General features: G+C 43.3%; 1 long non-coding RNA gene across 1 annotated transcript in view; it reads right to left on the bottom strand.

The window, feature by feature from the left end:
- LOC105357345 (uncharacterized) overlaps positions 1–16,075 on the bottom strand; it is a 28,081-nt gene continuing 12,006 nt past the window's right edge. The window contains exons 2-3 of the long non-coding RNA XR_002874926.2: positions 452–532; positions 1–348 (exon numbers count right to left, since the gene is read on the bottom strand). This is a non-coding gene — a long non-coding RNA (uncharacterized LOC105357345). The remainder of the gene's footprint in view (positions 349–451; positions 533–16,075) is intronic.

The raw sequence follows: 16,075 nt of genomic DNA, 5'->3' as shown, positions 1-16,075 counted from the left end.
TTCTCCTAGAAAGTGTATGAGTGTCATTTCTACTGCATTTGATACAGATGACAATGTAATTGCACATTTTTCTGCACTTGATATGATTGGATTATCTATGGTTCCTGGAACCATTTTGCATCATGTTTTGACTGCTCAAGCACAGACTGTAAACTCAGAAATAGGTCCACCAAAATAGCACATTTTGTGTGCAGAACAGAAATGTACACTTTGCAACACAACATTTCAAAATTATGTAAAATGGCAAATTTTCCAAATTTCCACATCTGTTTCCATTGGTTCAATAGCTGAGTTCAGGTGTAGTGGCTGAAGACATCTCTTTTTGGGTGGAGGTCTAGCTGGAGTTACCTAAAGAAAAAAAAAGAGCTGTGCATTAGTAAAACATGACAATGAAGCATATTTAAATAACAATGTGATGCAATAATATGGCTCTGCTAAGAGACCTACTTACACGACAATCATAGCCCATGAACAACACAGAATATGGATTTTCTCTTGTGGGTCGTTCGTCAGGAAAATGTATCCCACACACCTTAGAGTGAAACATAAATATACATACATTGGTTGTTGTAAATACTTCTGAAATACTTTGCACATGCACAATTCCATTTTTACCATCCTATTTATTAATCCCTGGAGGGGGTTTACATATAATATTGTTCTTTTTTGTGGTGTAAGGGGCCAAAATTGTTGTTTATCCCCATCCTGTTTAGTCTCCTGTTGTAATTGAAGTACTATTTGGATTTTTTATTTTTTTAAAGAATAAAGATTTGTCTATTTGAGATACCAGTTTAATTATTTAATAACACCAATCACAGAATAATCCAAAAACCAATTGGTTGAGTACATTTACCCATCCATCTAGCAGATGTTTTTTTACCCAAAGAAATCCAACGATGACAAACAGTTAAGCCAATGCACAGAAAGAAACTACAGTAACTTAATTACAGATCATACAAAGCAGTAAAAACAGAGCTTCAGTCTTGTAAAATCATATTTTCACTTGAAAACAGTACGACATGAAAGCTTCAGCTGTGTTTTCGCCTGTGGATAATAATGTTAGCATCTTAGCTAGCGCTGTTATGTCATGTGTTTACACCCTCTGCGTGCAACATGTGGCATTAACAGAACAATCAAAGCCAAAGGTACCACAGTATTCTTGTTTGCTGTGAAGCAATCTCGGTTTATGTATTTCATCCACTTTTGATGCACATCTTGGTCCTCCGCTCGACCAGGAAATCTGTGTAATCCATAAGGCCGTAAACACGGGCAGTCTAGGTGCAGCAAAGGTTTGTGAATTTCACAGTCTTATTCCAGGCCTGTATTTTTGCACTGCTGTTAAAGCAGCTGAAAACACAACATGTCCTTCCCGGCATCGTTGAAAAGAAAAAAAAATGGACAAACTTTTCGCCGCTCCTTTACTTCCGGGTTTCGCCGAATTTGTGTATATATTTCTTAGGATTGAGAAAACCATTCTGACCATTTCTCCAACTCCATTTGCAGAACTGTAGTCTCAAGCTTTCAGGGAACCTCCACCAGGCTTCACTATTGCCTGCCGATTTCCATCATTGAGCCGCTCTTTAATGCAAGAGTTGCCCTCTGGTACAGGCAAATATTTTAATGTGGTGCAATTTGGTACATTCTGGTGACATCTAGCACTTGTTTATACACTTTTCAATTACTGAAAATAGACCATATCAAACTTAAATCTGCTCTAGTCTGTTTCAGATGTTTTGAAGAGAGCACTGCAGTGTAGTAGGTAACTCTAGTTAAGAAGTTTTCATACTGCTTTTAATCACTGCTATTTCACATTTGTTCATAACACATCTGTTGCTCTGACTGCCTTGAAGTTTTGCTTTTTGTTACTGTTGCAAATTTACATTTACTTTTTAGTTACTTAATTAAATTAAATAATTGAAAAATTAGATTAAATTAAATTACTGAGATCATTCAGCTAACTAGAAATACTGACTGCTTACAGTGTTGTAAAGAAAAACAAAATTAAGTACTTTGACATTTTACTGCATTTAAGTCTGAGATTCAGGTATTTGGAGTTGCCTTTGATTCTTTGACATTCAGCTTAAAGCTTAGTGCATACAGTTTCATCTTCAATGCATTCATTAAATATCTTGCTGTCCATACTGCCAATTCCACCCATTACTCCATCTAACATATTCCTATCTATTCCTGCCATGTCTTCCACATCTCCGACATGCTTCAGTCTCTCTTGGGTGATGGTGTCGGATTTTTGATCATCGCGGTGAAAAACCACCAGGGGTCGCGCTGATCTGTGTGTCAGTTTCAATACATCTGCGTAAAATGTAATAATAACCCACTGGCTTGTTCCTTCGTTGTTGCCGTTTAATATTGTTTTGTATTGAATTGTTACATTCAATAATGTTAAAAAGTAAAAAAGTAAAAAAATTAGGATAAAAAAGTAGGGTGAGCGCGTGGTGCTCGGCAGTGACAGCTGCTCGCGCAGGCGGGAGAGAAGGAGAAGAGTGATAAAAGGTTTCCCATAGAAACCCTTGAAGTCTGAACACAGGACTAGCAGAAAAGGTAAATTATGAAGACGAGGTAAATCTACACGTTTTCGCAAAATATACTTTTTCTGAAAATTTTGAAAAATATATTAACCGTTAGATATTTTGGTGGCCCAAGCGGACAAGTGAAAAATAAAGTCCTCTCGAGCGAGCTGGACCGAGCCAGCGGACAAATGGCTATGTCGAGCCCTGTATTTGACTCCAGTGTCATTTGTCTTCACCACTGCTCCTATGTTTTTGTTCAAACTTAAGGTTTTTGGCCTCGTTCCGACATTGAAGGTTTGGCTTTTCGGCTGCAACTATTCCATTAAGACACATGTAGCCAGACTCTGAACAGTATAGGGGTTCACCAGGGCCTCACTGGTTCTGTCAGTTCCTAACTGGTTGCACTGCTTGATATCTTATGATTGTGAAGAGTTAAAAGCTTTTTTTTTTAACTTGTCCTGTCCAACAGCTGGGCAAACAGATGAGAGCTGAGGGCCTGTTGTGTTTCCGGACGGAAAAGGAAAGGGGGAAAGAAGAGAGAGGGATATTAGAGAGGGGGGATAGGAGGGTGATTGGGGGGGGGGGGGGGGCATAAAGCAGCGTAAAGCAGCAACTTTTTGGATGGTTATACTGATTACACTGAGATTTAGATGTAATACAACTTTTGATGGCGGGGCCTGTCCACACACACTCAAATGTTATAAACACACCTGTTGGCTCAAAAAATGTTCACATGTCATCATGTACACAATACAAATAATGTTCACACATGCATACTTATGCCTTCAAATCATCCAGTCTGAAATATTTCATTCAATCCCTCAAACTATTTATGTAGAGGCAAGCTAACACCTGTGCTTAAGTGAGTCTTTATGTTCTTCTAAAATGGATGATGGAATGTGAAAAGGAGAGAGAGTGCTCAGCCATCCCCACACCAAGACCCCTGCCGCAGTGGCAGTCGCATCTCCTGATTACTCACAGTGATGTCCCATCACCCTCCCCACCAAGGGGACCTAAATGTCTAAGGTGCAGTTAAAATTGGCGGGTAGGGTGCTAAGAGGACATCTGCTGCTTGCTGGCAGTGATGTCCAAGCAACCCCCCCTACCAAGGGCCGTACATGTCTAAAGTGCAAATAAAACCGAGAGGGGGGGGGGTCCATTCCATACGGCAACCATGGGGGGGGGGGGGGGCACTGCCAAGTAGCTCCTCCCCCCAAGGTGCATTGCAGGCTAAACACCCCACCCCCTCACCCTACTATAAGATTATATGAGGAAGGGGGTAAATCGGGGACAGCTGGTAGACTGTCCCCAGGTGGTCAAACAGCCCTCCCCCAGCCCCCCCAGCATAGGGCCCAGGTCCCCTCAGATTAGGGGTCCCATCCCCCGAAGCGCAGACCCCCCCCCCCCCCCCCCAGCCAGTCCAGGCCCCCTCCCCCAGGCATCGTCTCTGGGAGAGCTCTGGTCAGGCCTCGATGGTGTAATGTCTGTTCTTGTCTTACAGATGTAGAATAGAATGCAGGACACTGTGCAGGTTCAAACTGTTAAACTTTTAACCCCTAACCAACCTAAAAAATCCAGGCCATACAAGTGCTTTTCAAAGTGTTCGGCATCGCTGAGGCGTCTGGAACAGTAAGCTAGCGGTTTCCAGTGGTCCCTGTGTTGCTGAAGGAGGACGGCCCCTAGCCCATAGCTGCTTGCATCTGCTGACACCAGGGTGGGTTTGCTGCCATCGTAGAAGGTGAGTATTGGAGAGGTAGTCAGCGCTGTCTTCACCTTTCAGAACGCCTCACACTGTGCAGGTCCCCATGTCCACTCCATTTGTCCTTTCAGTAGCTCACACAATGGGTGAGCCACGGTTGACAGTTCTGGTACAAACTTGGCTAAATAATTAACCATCCCCAAGAACCTTTTGAGTTCAGTTACATTTTGCGGCTGTGGAAAGTTCTCTATACCATTCACTTTTTGTGGGTCTGCTCTGACGCCAGCCTCATCGATTATGTGACCAAGAAAACGAACTTCTCTTTGCTTGAACTTGCACTTTGCTCTGTTCAGCTTGAGGCCTGCTGCTTCTATGACTTTCAGAACCTTGGCCAGTCGCTGGTCGTGTTGCTGCTCCGTCTCTGCATGGATCATCCATAAAGATCTCTACACCTTCCAGGTTGGCAAGAGTCTCTGTCATTTTTCTTTGAAAATTTTTTAGAGCACTTGTTATGCCGAATGAAAGACGGCGGAAGGGGTATCTCCCAAATGAAGTAATGAAGGTTGTCAAAATCTTACTCTCTTCATGCAGGGGAATCTGGTAAAATCCGCTTGCTGCATCCAGTTACGTGAACACTTGTGATCCTGTGAGTTTTGGCAGAATCTCTTCCACCGTGGGCATGATGTTCTTCTCCCTCTTTACAGCTTTATTCAGTTTCCGGAGATCTGCACAAATACGAACCTTCTATATGGAGCGCATACGGGACCGACCAGCTGCTCTGCGGACGCCCCGTGAAAAGCGCCGCTCCGCTCTTGCCCTGCTGGCTCTCCCCTCTCTTTCACCCCTCACGAGGGAGATGCAGAGGAGGAGCACTGCGTGCCCCCCCGACGCTGACTCAGTCCACTAGCACCTGAGTGAGCAGAGCAGCTGGATTAATAACTCTGTGTCTGAGGCGCGGAGGGAGGATGCTTTGTTAAGTGTGCATTTTTGTTTTGTTTTGTTATGTGTGGGAGAATTCAGACTGCGAACCATCACGCCGCTCTGGGTTAGCGGCTGCAGGACCCGGGAGAGCCGCCAGCTCACACAGTGGCTTTGGGGCGATGTGTATACTTTTCAGAGCAGAAATAAATGTTGCTCAGTCCTTAGAAACTGTTCAAACAATCACGTGGATTTGTGTTTCCAGTTGTGTCCCGAAAAAATAAAGACTGATGTTATTCCCAGACATTTACGTGCAGCCAAGATGCAGATTGCAGCGTTTCTCGCATGGTCCTGGATTTTTTTTCCACAAGGCCAATGTTGTTAGCCTGTGTTTATAGCCTATCCTAACCCTTCTTCCAGCTACAAAAAAAAGCACTGATCACACGGATTAAATAAAACGATGAGCGAACAGGCGCTTCATACTATTCATGACATTAATAAAAGCACGTTTGGAAGATCGGCTCGTATTACGGAGCTGCTGCATAAAATAAATGTCTGTGGCAGCAGTTTGTTTAGAACGGGACCTATTTCCTCATTCAGGATCTTTTAACACTACTGCGCATGCCGAAATGATTCATTCCGACGGAAAGTGTGAGCCATGGGAACGTTTGTTCTAATCGGTAGACGGTTTCCTGATCCCATGTGCATGGGTGAATTTTAACCCGACCATTGATCCGATCAAGATATTTTGCCCATGTAACCGCAGCTACTGTTAGGTTCATGCCGCTGCATTTTTCTTCTAAGCTGTCCCTCTGACTTTCTGAGAGCTGTAACTTTAGCCAGCTGAGATTCTGGTCGGTTAGCTTGAAGATTCACCTGTCGTGTTATCTCTTCCGCCTGACGTACACGCTCGATTACGTAGGTCAACATCAGATTCGCTTTAATCTGGAACTGGCGGGAAAGTTCTTTGTCTGATATCCCGACGACCAGACGATCCCGAATATGCTCGTCTCTTTTGTCACCAAACTCACAGTGTTCGGCGAGTTCATACAATGTTTTGATGTACATTTCGGCCGTTTCTCCCTGTTTTTGATTCCGTTGGTAGAAACACGCTCGCTCGTGGATAATATTGCTTCTTGGAATGAAATATCGGTCAAACTTTTGTAATACGATTTCAATGTTCTTCTTATGAGCCGCCTCAGCAAATTCGAACAAAGCGTATATCTTTTCAGCTTCACTGCCCATTGCGAAGATCAGCGAACTCACTTGAATCTCGCCGCCATCTTTATTCAGCTTGGTCACCAGCCGGTAGTGGCAGAAACGCTGTCTCCACTCCGGCCATTCTGCCGGGCTGTCGAATTTAAACTCACTTGGCGGGTTGAACTTCTCTCCCGATGCAGGAGCACTTCTGACACCATGTAATGTCTGTTCTTGTCTTACAGACATAAAATAGAATGCAGGACACTCTGCAGGTTCAAACTGTTAAACTTTTAGTCCTCCGTTGCTCTCTACATACATTCCAGTACCAGTCATTCATCAACTACTTCTTCATGCTGTTTCCAAATCAGTCCCTTCATGCTCAACTTACCAGTGCCCTCTGCTGGTCACTTCTAACATTACAGACGGGACAGAGAAAGCCAACCAGGTCCCGAACCGAAAGTGGACCCCCCTCCACAGGACGGGCCAACAAGCCCCCCACCCCACCCCAGACCCCCGTATCCCCGGCGGATGTCACCCAGAGCGACCAGGAGCCCCAAGAGGGTTGCTCCACCCTGTCCCAGAGCCCTGGAAAGAGTGATCCCAGCCCCAGGTGCAGATGGGCAGCCCATCCAGAGCCGCTGGACCTCCCCCCCCTGAGCAGAGCCCCCGCCAACACCCCCCCCCCCCCCCCCAAGACAGGCAAAAGGGCCAACCCCCAAGCCAAGCCATTCCACCGCTCAAGCTTCCCAACCACACAACCCCCACACCCGAGCCCGGAAGACTACGCAGCACCCTAGCCCGCCCCACCCAGGCACCAGACCAGACCCCCCGATCAACGGAGACTCCCCCCCCCTCGGCACCGGCGGGCCCCGACCCCCACCCCCACCCCCAACCACGACAGACAGACAAGGAACAGCAACGACCAGGCCCCCCACCCCCTAAGTCATGGAGTTAGCTATGGGAGACCAGAGAGACTGAATTCTTTCAAAGTTACTTGAACTTTGGGCTGACATTTTTTCCAAGCTGATATGATCAAACAGCAGATTTCTGTATTGACTTACAGTAATATTTTTCTTGTTTTTCCAATTTATTAAAATTGTTTTTTTAGCAATACAAAGACTTATGAAAATGATAGATACTAATCCTCCTTCTACATCGATGGCACTCATGTCACCAAGCACACAAAGTGATGGTGAAGCTGTGACTGAAACTTTAAGCCAGACTGATAGATCGGCACATACCTGCTGCCAGAGAGCCTGGACAGGTCTGCAGAACCACAGTGCGTGCATGTAACTGTCAGCTAGATTACATTCACAATGCTGTCAAATGTCTGAGTTACTGAGACCCATCTTGAACATCCTCTGTCCAGTGTAGTAAATCCTGTTAAGAGTTTTGAATTGAATTAGCTGCAAGTTTGGACTTTTTGTCAGTTTAAAAGTCTTCAGACACATTTCTGACCAGACGTTTTCATCTGTGCTGATGCTCAGATCTGCATCCCATTTTGTTGTCGGAAGGGAAATATTACTATCTTAATTGCATAAGAGTTTGTATATTTTGGAGAGAGTTTTATTCATTGAATAATTAATCAGAGAAGTAACTACTTCCGGTAGCTTTAAATCGTTGTCTTTGTATTAAAACTTTTTTGTAATAATAGATTTAAGTTGCTGATATTCTAAAAAGTTATTTATTCCATGTTTGTCTTGTAATTCCTGGGGTGTTATGAATCTCCGCGCTAACACCCCCTCTCCTCTCCTCTCCTCACACACACACAGACATACAGCACGCGCGGTCCCCATCATACACGCCCCCACTCCGCAATACAAGCAAAGAAATAAAGCTTCTAGCCTGATCCAGAGCAATGGTGTCCAGCTTGATTAGTTACCGTTTGCGTCCCGACTGGGACCGGACCGGAAAAAACAGCGGTTTCCGACAACAGTCGGAAGCCTGAGGCTGACAGGTAACACGCTGACAGCAAAATCAGCGCACAAAAGCACCTTAATAAGTCATGTGATCTCAGTTGGTGGTGTCCTGAGTTGACGTCACTGAGGTACGACTCGCATTTACTGGGGAATATCCGATTTGTCTGCTTACATGGCACACGCAAATGCACGTATCCGATTCGTTTCTGATTTATTTCCACATATGAGTGAGGCCTGTATCCGATCTAAGAAAATCGGAATCCATGCGCTTTTTTCCTGCTTACATGCTCACCGGTCAAATCCAATCTGTGCGGCATGAGAGGAAAAAATAGGAATTGGGTCACTTGAGCCATGCAGTGTAAATGCGGCCTAAGTTTCTAATTTGATCCTCATTTAACCTGGGTAAGTTTACATTAATAAGAAATGAGTCAATACTTTGTTCTGACGGATTGATCTGTGATGTGTCTAAGTTTTTATAAAAGTTTTAAAATGCGTAATTAATTTTGACCAGGTCGTGAGAGACATTTCCTGTTTGGTCCATAATAGAAGTGATTGTTGATTTTTCTTTATTAATTTTAAGCCGAATAGCTAGAAATTTGCCAGATTTGTTTGAGTTTTCAAATCTTTCAAGTCGTAGCCTTTGTATTTGAAATTGTGTTTGTTTATTGATGATGTCATTTAACTGCAGCTTTAATGTTTTCAGATCACCCAATATGTGTTCCTGTGCAGAAGCAGCATAAGCAGTCTCCGGGGTTTTGATTTTTTTTCTAGTTCTAATAAATCTGCTCTCTCTTTGCGTTTATGCGTTGAATAAGAGATGATTTTCCCTCTCAAGACTGCTTTTGCTGTTTCCCAAAGAAGACATGGTGAGATGTCTGGAGTATTGTTGAATTCTAAGAGGGTTGCCCACTCTTTTCTAAAGAAATTCAATAAATTCCTGGTCTTTTAACAGAGGTCTTTTAAAGGGTGGCCATCTTGAATTTTCAAAAAAAAGCACCTTGAGTAAGGGATACAAACGAAAACTCGTCCTAGGGATTTTTTAGATCTTTTTGAAACTTCTCGGGCATCAATGGCAAGCTACTGTGGACAAAATGTTGGAATTAGAAGTATGTAGATTTTGAAAGGCGTGCGCGTGGCGAATTCGCAACTGTTGAGATTTTAGCTGTTTCGCACATATTTTATCGGAATGTCCTGAAACTAAAATATGCGATTCCCTGGCCCACACTGAACAAAACAAAGTTACATACAACAAAATCGATAAAGGAATATGGCCGTGGTAAACAAAAAACGATCGCAAAAAAAGTGCTTACTCTGTTAAAAAAAAAAATCGGATTTTTTTTAAGAATCGGCTAACGAAACCCAGATAACTTTGTTGGGTATATCCAAACAAACTTTTGAAATCATTACGCAATAGCGACACGATCTATGGTTTGGCGGCCATTTTGTGCCAAAATCTGCCATTTTGAGATTTTGACCTCGGAAAAATGCCGCCATCTTGAATTTTCTATAAAAAAAAACCTTTACCACCAGATTCAAACGTAAACTTGTCGTTGGAATTTTCATTGATTGTCTCGGAACTTTTTGGGCCTCAATGGCAAGCTACTGTGGAAAAAATGTTGGAATTAGAAGTTGTAAATTTTGAACACAGTGTGCGTGGCAAGCTAGCAAAGTGGCGCACTGTTATAACTCTTATGTTTTTCAATGGAATACTGTGAAATTTGAATGCATGCATTCCTGCCTGAAACTGAATGCATTGAAAAACACTGGACATGGACATATAAGGAATATGGGCGTGCTTAGCATAAAACCACTGTTGCTAAGGACAACAAAAAGCTTACTTTTTCTGATCTGTCTGAAACTCACATCCATCTGTTCGTCCTCTCGAGGCGACCAAAACATAAAATGGTTGCTATGGAGATAAAATCAACAGAAAAGCGGCCATTTTGAAAAAAGTGTGTTTTTTTTTATCAACTTAGTACATATAGATCTCACCAATGGAGCAATGTTTTTTTTTGAGTCAGTTGATGATGCTGATCGCTATGCTAGCACTTTTAGCCACATTAGCATAACTGGCATAGTTAGCATAATTAGCATCTTCAGCAATGTGTTTTTCTGAGTCAGTTGATGATGCTGATCACGATGCTAGCACTTTTAGCCAAATTAGCATAGTTAGCATAATTAGCATATGCTGCTTTGACTAGCCTTGATCAAAGGTGGGTGGTAAGGGCGGGAAGGGCGGCGGTGGTGCATAGAGTTGGGCTTGGAAGGCAGGTTGCGTCTGCGGGCCATACAACGTCGCTTGCGGCTTTAATTTCACATTGCTGTTTTTCAGAATGACTTATTTATTTGATTATGAGCTTTTGCAGCAGAATGAGTCTTTCTGTCAATCAAACCAGACAAGGTGGAGACACTTTTGTAATTTGGCTACTCCTTTACTCAGACATAAATTAGCATAGACATAAATATCGGTTTTAGGATGGGTTCTGCGTTTATTATTTTAGTCATGAAAATATAGTAGTGGACTGAGTTAGGCTGGGAGGCTGTCGGAGTAACGCTAATCTTCCATGTACTGGAGCTTCGTGAACGCATGGTTCCATGCTTGAGTTCATGAGATCATCCCAGCTTCAGCTCCCTTGATAACGGCTGCTTCAGCAATTTTTCCATCTCTCTTTGACTAAGTTTGAAAGCTTGCTGTCCCGCTTTAACCCGAGAAGGAAAATTAAAACCAGAGAACCTGATTTATAAATATCGTCTCATTAAAATAAAAAAATATCATAAGGTTTAGGAGTCCCGAGCAGGCTGGCCCTGCTTTCAGGTCTCTGTCTGGCCTAGCGCTAGCTCGACTCCCAGGAGCCACAGTGATATCCAGCAATCCTGCACAGAGAACGAGAGTCTGGATTATTTCAACGGAAACTTCAAGACTTGGACGACAGGCGCTTAAAGAAAGCTACTCTGTGGTCCACAAGAACCCTTAAACTACAAAAACAGAGTTTTAGATGTTTGCATCTTCTGCAGCAGACAGATTGTTTGTCTCTATTTGATCCTCTTATGTCAGCAAAGCCGTGCAGATGTTGCAGGAATGTGTCTCTAACTGGTACACCACAGAGCGGGTATCTAGGAATACGAGTCGATTTCCAGGGATCAGCCAATGTGCGTTTCGATTCCTCTCACTTTTGACAGACAGTCATTCTGCTGTAAAATATCATCATGAAATAAGTCATTCTCAAAAGCAGCTATTAGGATGTAAAGATTAAAGTGCGCCCTTACTCAATGTGTTATGGTAAAGTTAGAACCTGTGTTTATGTGTGTGTTCATACAAGGTGCTTTACGGTAACCTGTTGACAGTGATGTCGGGTGATTCTGCAGCAGAGCTGCGCATGTGCAATGTTCGGTGTGTATGGCAGACTCCATGATTGGAGGAGCATGTACTACGTCTTTCCCACGTGAATAAATGTGCCTGTTATGCACAAAAGAGAAAGTGGCTCTACGTTTCTTCATCACCACGCAAAGAGGACACGAAAGCAGGCACCGTTCCCTCCATCCTTCTACAGGTTATGGGCCCAGGCGGATATTTTCACCGGTACGTACGGAGGAATGAATGAACGCTGAGTATCAAGCGGATTCCTTAAACGTCTAACGGACTTGCTAAGTATTCAAGCTGCCGTTAAGAAAGGTGAAATTTGAACTTCCGGTTGGGTGAGCATGGTGTAGTGACGTTGTTTTCCTATCCCGCATTACTTTACCTTTTTAACATACAGAAACGGCTTTTTTATGTGAATCTCATATTGAGTGTTTAATCCTAAACCTCTGTCGCTCTAATCGGACCTAATCATGCGACCAAAACATGCCAAATCGACCGACAAAACCCCGGAGCTGGAAACGCCGGCAACTGTTAGCAGAGGCGACATAATAGCATTGCTAACTGAGCACCGGGCAACGCTGGTTGCCGAGCTGAAAATAACTTTTTTTGACGAAGTTAACAGCAAACTGGATGACTCCAAAAAGAGTCGGACAGCCACGGTGAGCGCCTAACCTCACTTGAAGAGCATGCCGATGCAATTGACCAACGCGTGGCTAGCCTTGAAGCTACGTGCACCATGCTAAAGTCTGCTAACGACAAGCTAAAAGCTAAGCTGGTGGATGTGGAAGGAAGACACAGACGTCTCAATGCACGCTTGGTAGGCCTGCCGGAGGGGATCGAAGGGCCCCAGCCATCCAAGTTCTTCTCGCAGCTACTTCAGGACGCCTTTGGCCGAGAAGTTTTCCCCACTCCGCCGGAATTAGACCGAGCCCATCGCAGCCTACTTCCCAAACCGGGCCCCGGGGAGAGACCGCGGCCTGTCATCATATGTTTCCACCGGTACCAAAACAAGGAGCTGCTGATTCGGGAAGCCAGAAAACGAAGAGAAGTGAAATACCAGGAAATGGCTTTCCGAGTATATGAAGACTACAGCCCTGAGGTGGTGGAACAGAGGAAAGTTTATAAAACTGTGATGTCGGACATGTATCAGAAAGGCTTGCGGCCCTCTCTGCTCTACCCAGCACGGTTACGCATCATCAAAACGGATGGCACCCGTGTCATGTTCAACTCTGTGGATGAGGCTAAAAAGTTTGTGGAAGACTTTGGACGAGATTAAACTGTCTACTTCAGGTGAAGTATGGAGCTGCTCTAATGCCAAACCATTAGCGTGTAGCTAAGCTTGATGCTCCATGCTTCACGCTACAATCTGCCAATAATTGTTTACAATGGGTATTTCATAAATACTCTTTAAGATATTACGTCCATTCCTTACTTGCTGTTTCTGTGTGTTTGTTTTAAAGTTTACCTTGTTTTCTTAAACTTTATTTTTTTATATTTATTTTTTTAATAGTTTAACTTACTATTTAAGTATTTGTAGGATAGGTAGGTTGAGTATGGAAGGTTTGCATTTAGATAAGGTAGGTGTGCTGCAGACATTTGCAGCTAGTTTCACCTGTTTTTTTTGTTTTTTGTTGTTGTTGTCTTTTTGGGGGGGAGGGGGCTGTTTGGGGTTTGCTGTCAATGTTTCTAGCTCGAACGTTGTATAAATGGTCTGGTGATTATTTCATCCCTCCCTAGCAACACAAGTTGTAATGGCTGGTTCCATTAATATTATCACCTGGAATGTAAAGGGCTTAAATCACCCCATTAAAAGAAAGAAGGCTCTGACACACTTAAAAAATTTGAGCGCGGATATAATCTTCCTACAAGAAACTCACCTCAAAATCTCGGATCACAACCGGTTGAAATGTGGCTGGGTGGGGCAGCTCTTTCATTTGTCCTTTCAAGGGAAAGCTAGAGGGACTGCAATACTTATAAGAAAAAATATCTCTTTTACATGCTCCTCTGTCCTGGCTGATCCGGCTGGCAGATACATCATAGTTACTGGCTCACTTTATAATCTTGGTATTATTTTGGTCAATATTTATGCTCCCAATTGCGATGATCCTTCCTTTTTCTCACGCGTTTTTGGTCAGATACCGTGCCTTAACACACATTTCCTTATTATGGGAGGAGACTTTAACCTATGCCTGAACCCTGGGCTGGATAGGTCGTCTGTGAAACCTGGATACTCTGTACCTAAATCTGTTGCCCATGTTCAATCATTCCTCTCCACCTATGGCGTTTTGGATATCTGGTGTTTTTTACACCCACAAGACAGGCAATATTCCTTCTTCTCAAATGCGCATCAGTCTTACAGCAGAATTGACTATCTCTTTACAGATAACAAATTGACTCCAAATATTCAGCTATGTCATTATCAACCAATTGTAATATCTGACCACGCCCCTCTTGTGCTAAAACTGAATATACCCGCTTCCTTTTCTCCCAGGAGACACTGGAGATTTAACTCTCTTTTACTGAGTGACGAAACATTTGTAGATTTCATATCAGACCAGATCTCCTTGTTCCTGGAATTTAATCTAACATCTGATGTCCCTATTGCAACTGTGTGGGAGGCTCTTAAGGCCTATCTTAGAGGTCAAGTGATATCTTTTATGGCCAAAAAGAAACGTGATTCTGTATCAAGGCAGAAAGATCTGGAAAAACAAATAGCTGATGTGGATCAAAGGCACTCTCAAAACCCCACACAAGATTTATATAAAAAGCGCTTGGCACTCAGTGCCGAGCATGACAGGCTCACATCACACTCTATTGAATACTTGTTAATGAAAAATCGGAGCAACATGTATGAACATGGGGATAAGGCAGGTGAAATACTGGCGAGGCAACTGAAAGGTGCGAGGGCCAAGCAAGTTATTCATGGGGTTGCTGCACCAGATGGCACAGTTTTGACTGACCAGCAGGAAATAAATGATGCTTTCCAATCTTATTACTACAAATTATATAGCTCTGATAATATGTGCAACTCTAACCTTCTTTCTGAATTTTTTAGAGACCTACCAATACCCACCCTGAGATCAGAGGAATTGTCGAGGTTGAATGCACCTATACAACAGCAGGAGGTCTTGAAAGCAATTAGGGCTTTACATCCACAGAAATCACCAGGCCCCGACGGTCTGCCAAGTGAGTTTTATTCTACTTTTGCTGAAAAACTGGCCCCTTTGATGACCACAATGTTTGCAGACTCTTTCTGCAAAGGTACTCTTCCTAATAGTTTGAACCAAGCCAGTATTACTTTACTCCCTAAAAAGGATAAAAACCTACTAGAGTGCGGTTCTTACAGGCCAATTTCACTCTTGAACACTGACTATAAAATCCTGGCTAAAGTCCTTGCCTGCCGACTCGAAACTGTCCTGCCTAGTCTTGTCTCTAGTGACCAATCTGGTTTTGTTAAGGACCGTCGGTCATTTTTTAGTATTAGACGGCTTTTCAATATTTTATACACCCCTAGTGTAACCGAATCTGAATGCCTTCTTTCCATGGACGCTGAGAAAGCCTTTGATAGGATTGAATGGAAATATCTTTTTGAGACTCTAAACAAATTTGGGGTCGGGTCATCCTTTCTATCATGGGTCAAGCTTTTGTATACTTGTCCATCTGCTACAGTACTCACTAATAATACCTACTCCAAACCGTTTAGTCTGCACCGTGGTACCCGACAGGGCTGCCCCCTCAGCCCACTACTCTTTGTGTTAGCCATCGAGCCCTTAGCAATAACAATAAGGAAAAATAATTACATTTGTGGCATTTCAAGATGGGGTACAGGACATAAGTTAGCCCTTTATGCGGATGACCTCCTGCTGTTTATATCTAAGGCTAAAGACACTATCCCTCACGTTTTAGAACTGCTTGGTAAGTTTGGAACTATCTCCGGTTACAAAATAAATCTGCAGAAAAGTGAGCTATTGCCACTTAACATATCTGATTCAGCTATGAAGGAAATTACTCTCCCATTTAAGATAACAAGAACTAGCTTTGTCTATTTAGGAATAACTGTAACACAAAAACCCTGTGATCTGTTTAAAGAAAATTTTGGGAAACTGCAGGTGACAATACAACAGGACCTGGCTAAATGGTCTCCCCTTTACCTCTCGCTAGTTGGGAGAGTGAACGTGGTTAAGATGTCTGTATTACCCAGATTTCTATATCTATTTCAGAGCATCCCCGTATATATCCCTAATAGTTACTTTAAAAAACTTGACTCTATTATCTCAGCGTTCATATGGAACGGCAAAAAAACACGGCTGCGCAAGGAACATCTGCAGAAAGCAAAACAACATGGTGGTTTTTCACTTCCAAATTTACGCTATTATTATTGGGCTGCTAATCTGTGTTGTGTGACATACTGGGCACATTACTCTAATGATGTTGGACCGCCGTGGGTGGA

This window comes from Oryzias latipes, chromosome 16, assembly GCF_053564925.1.
Source record: "Oryzias latipes strain Hd-rR chromosome 16, Olatipes_Hd-rR_3.1".
In the NCBI taxonomy this organism is placed as follows: Eukaryota; Metazoa; Chordata; class Actinopteri; order Beloniformes; family Adrianichthyidae; genus Oryzias; species Oryzias latipes.
The sequence above is the reverse complement of the archived record's forward strand: the minus strand, read 5'-3'. Positions and strand labels throughout refer to the sequence as shown.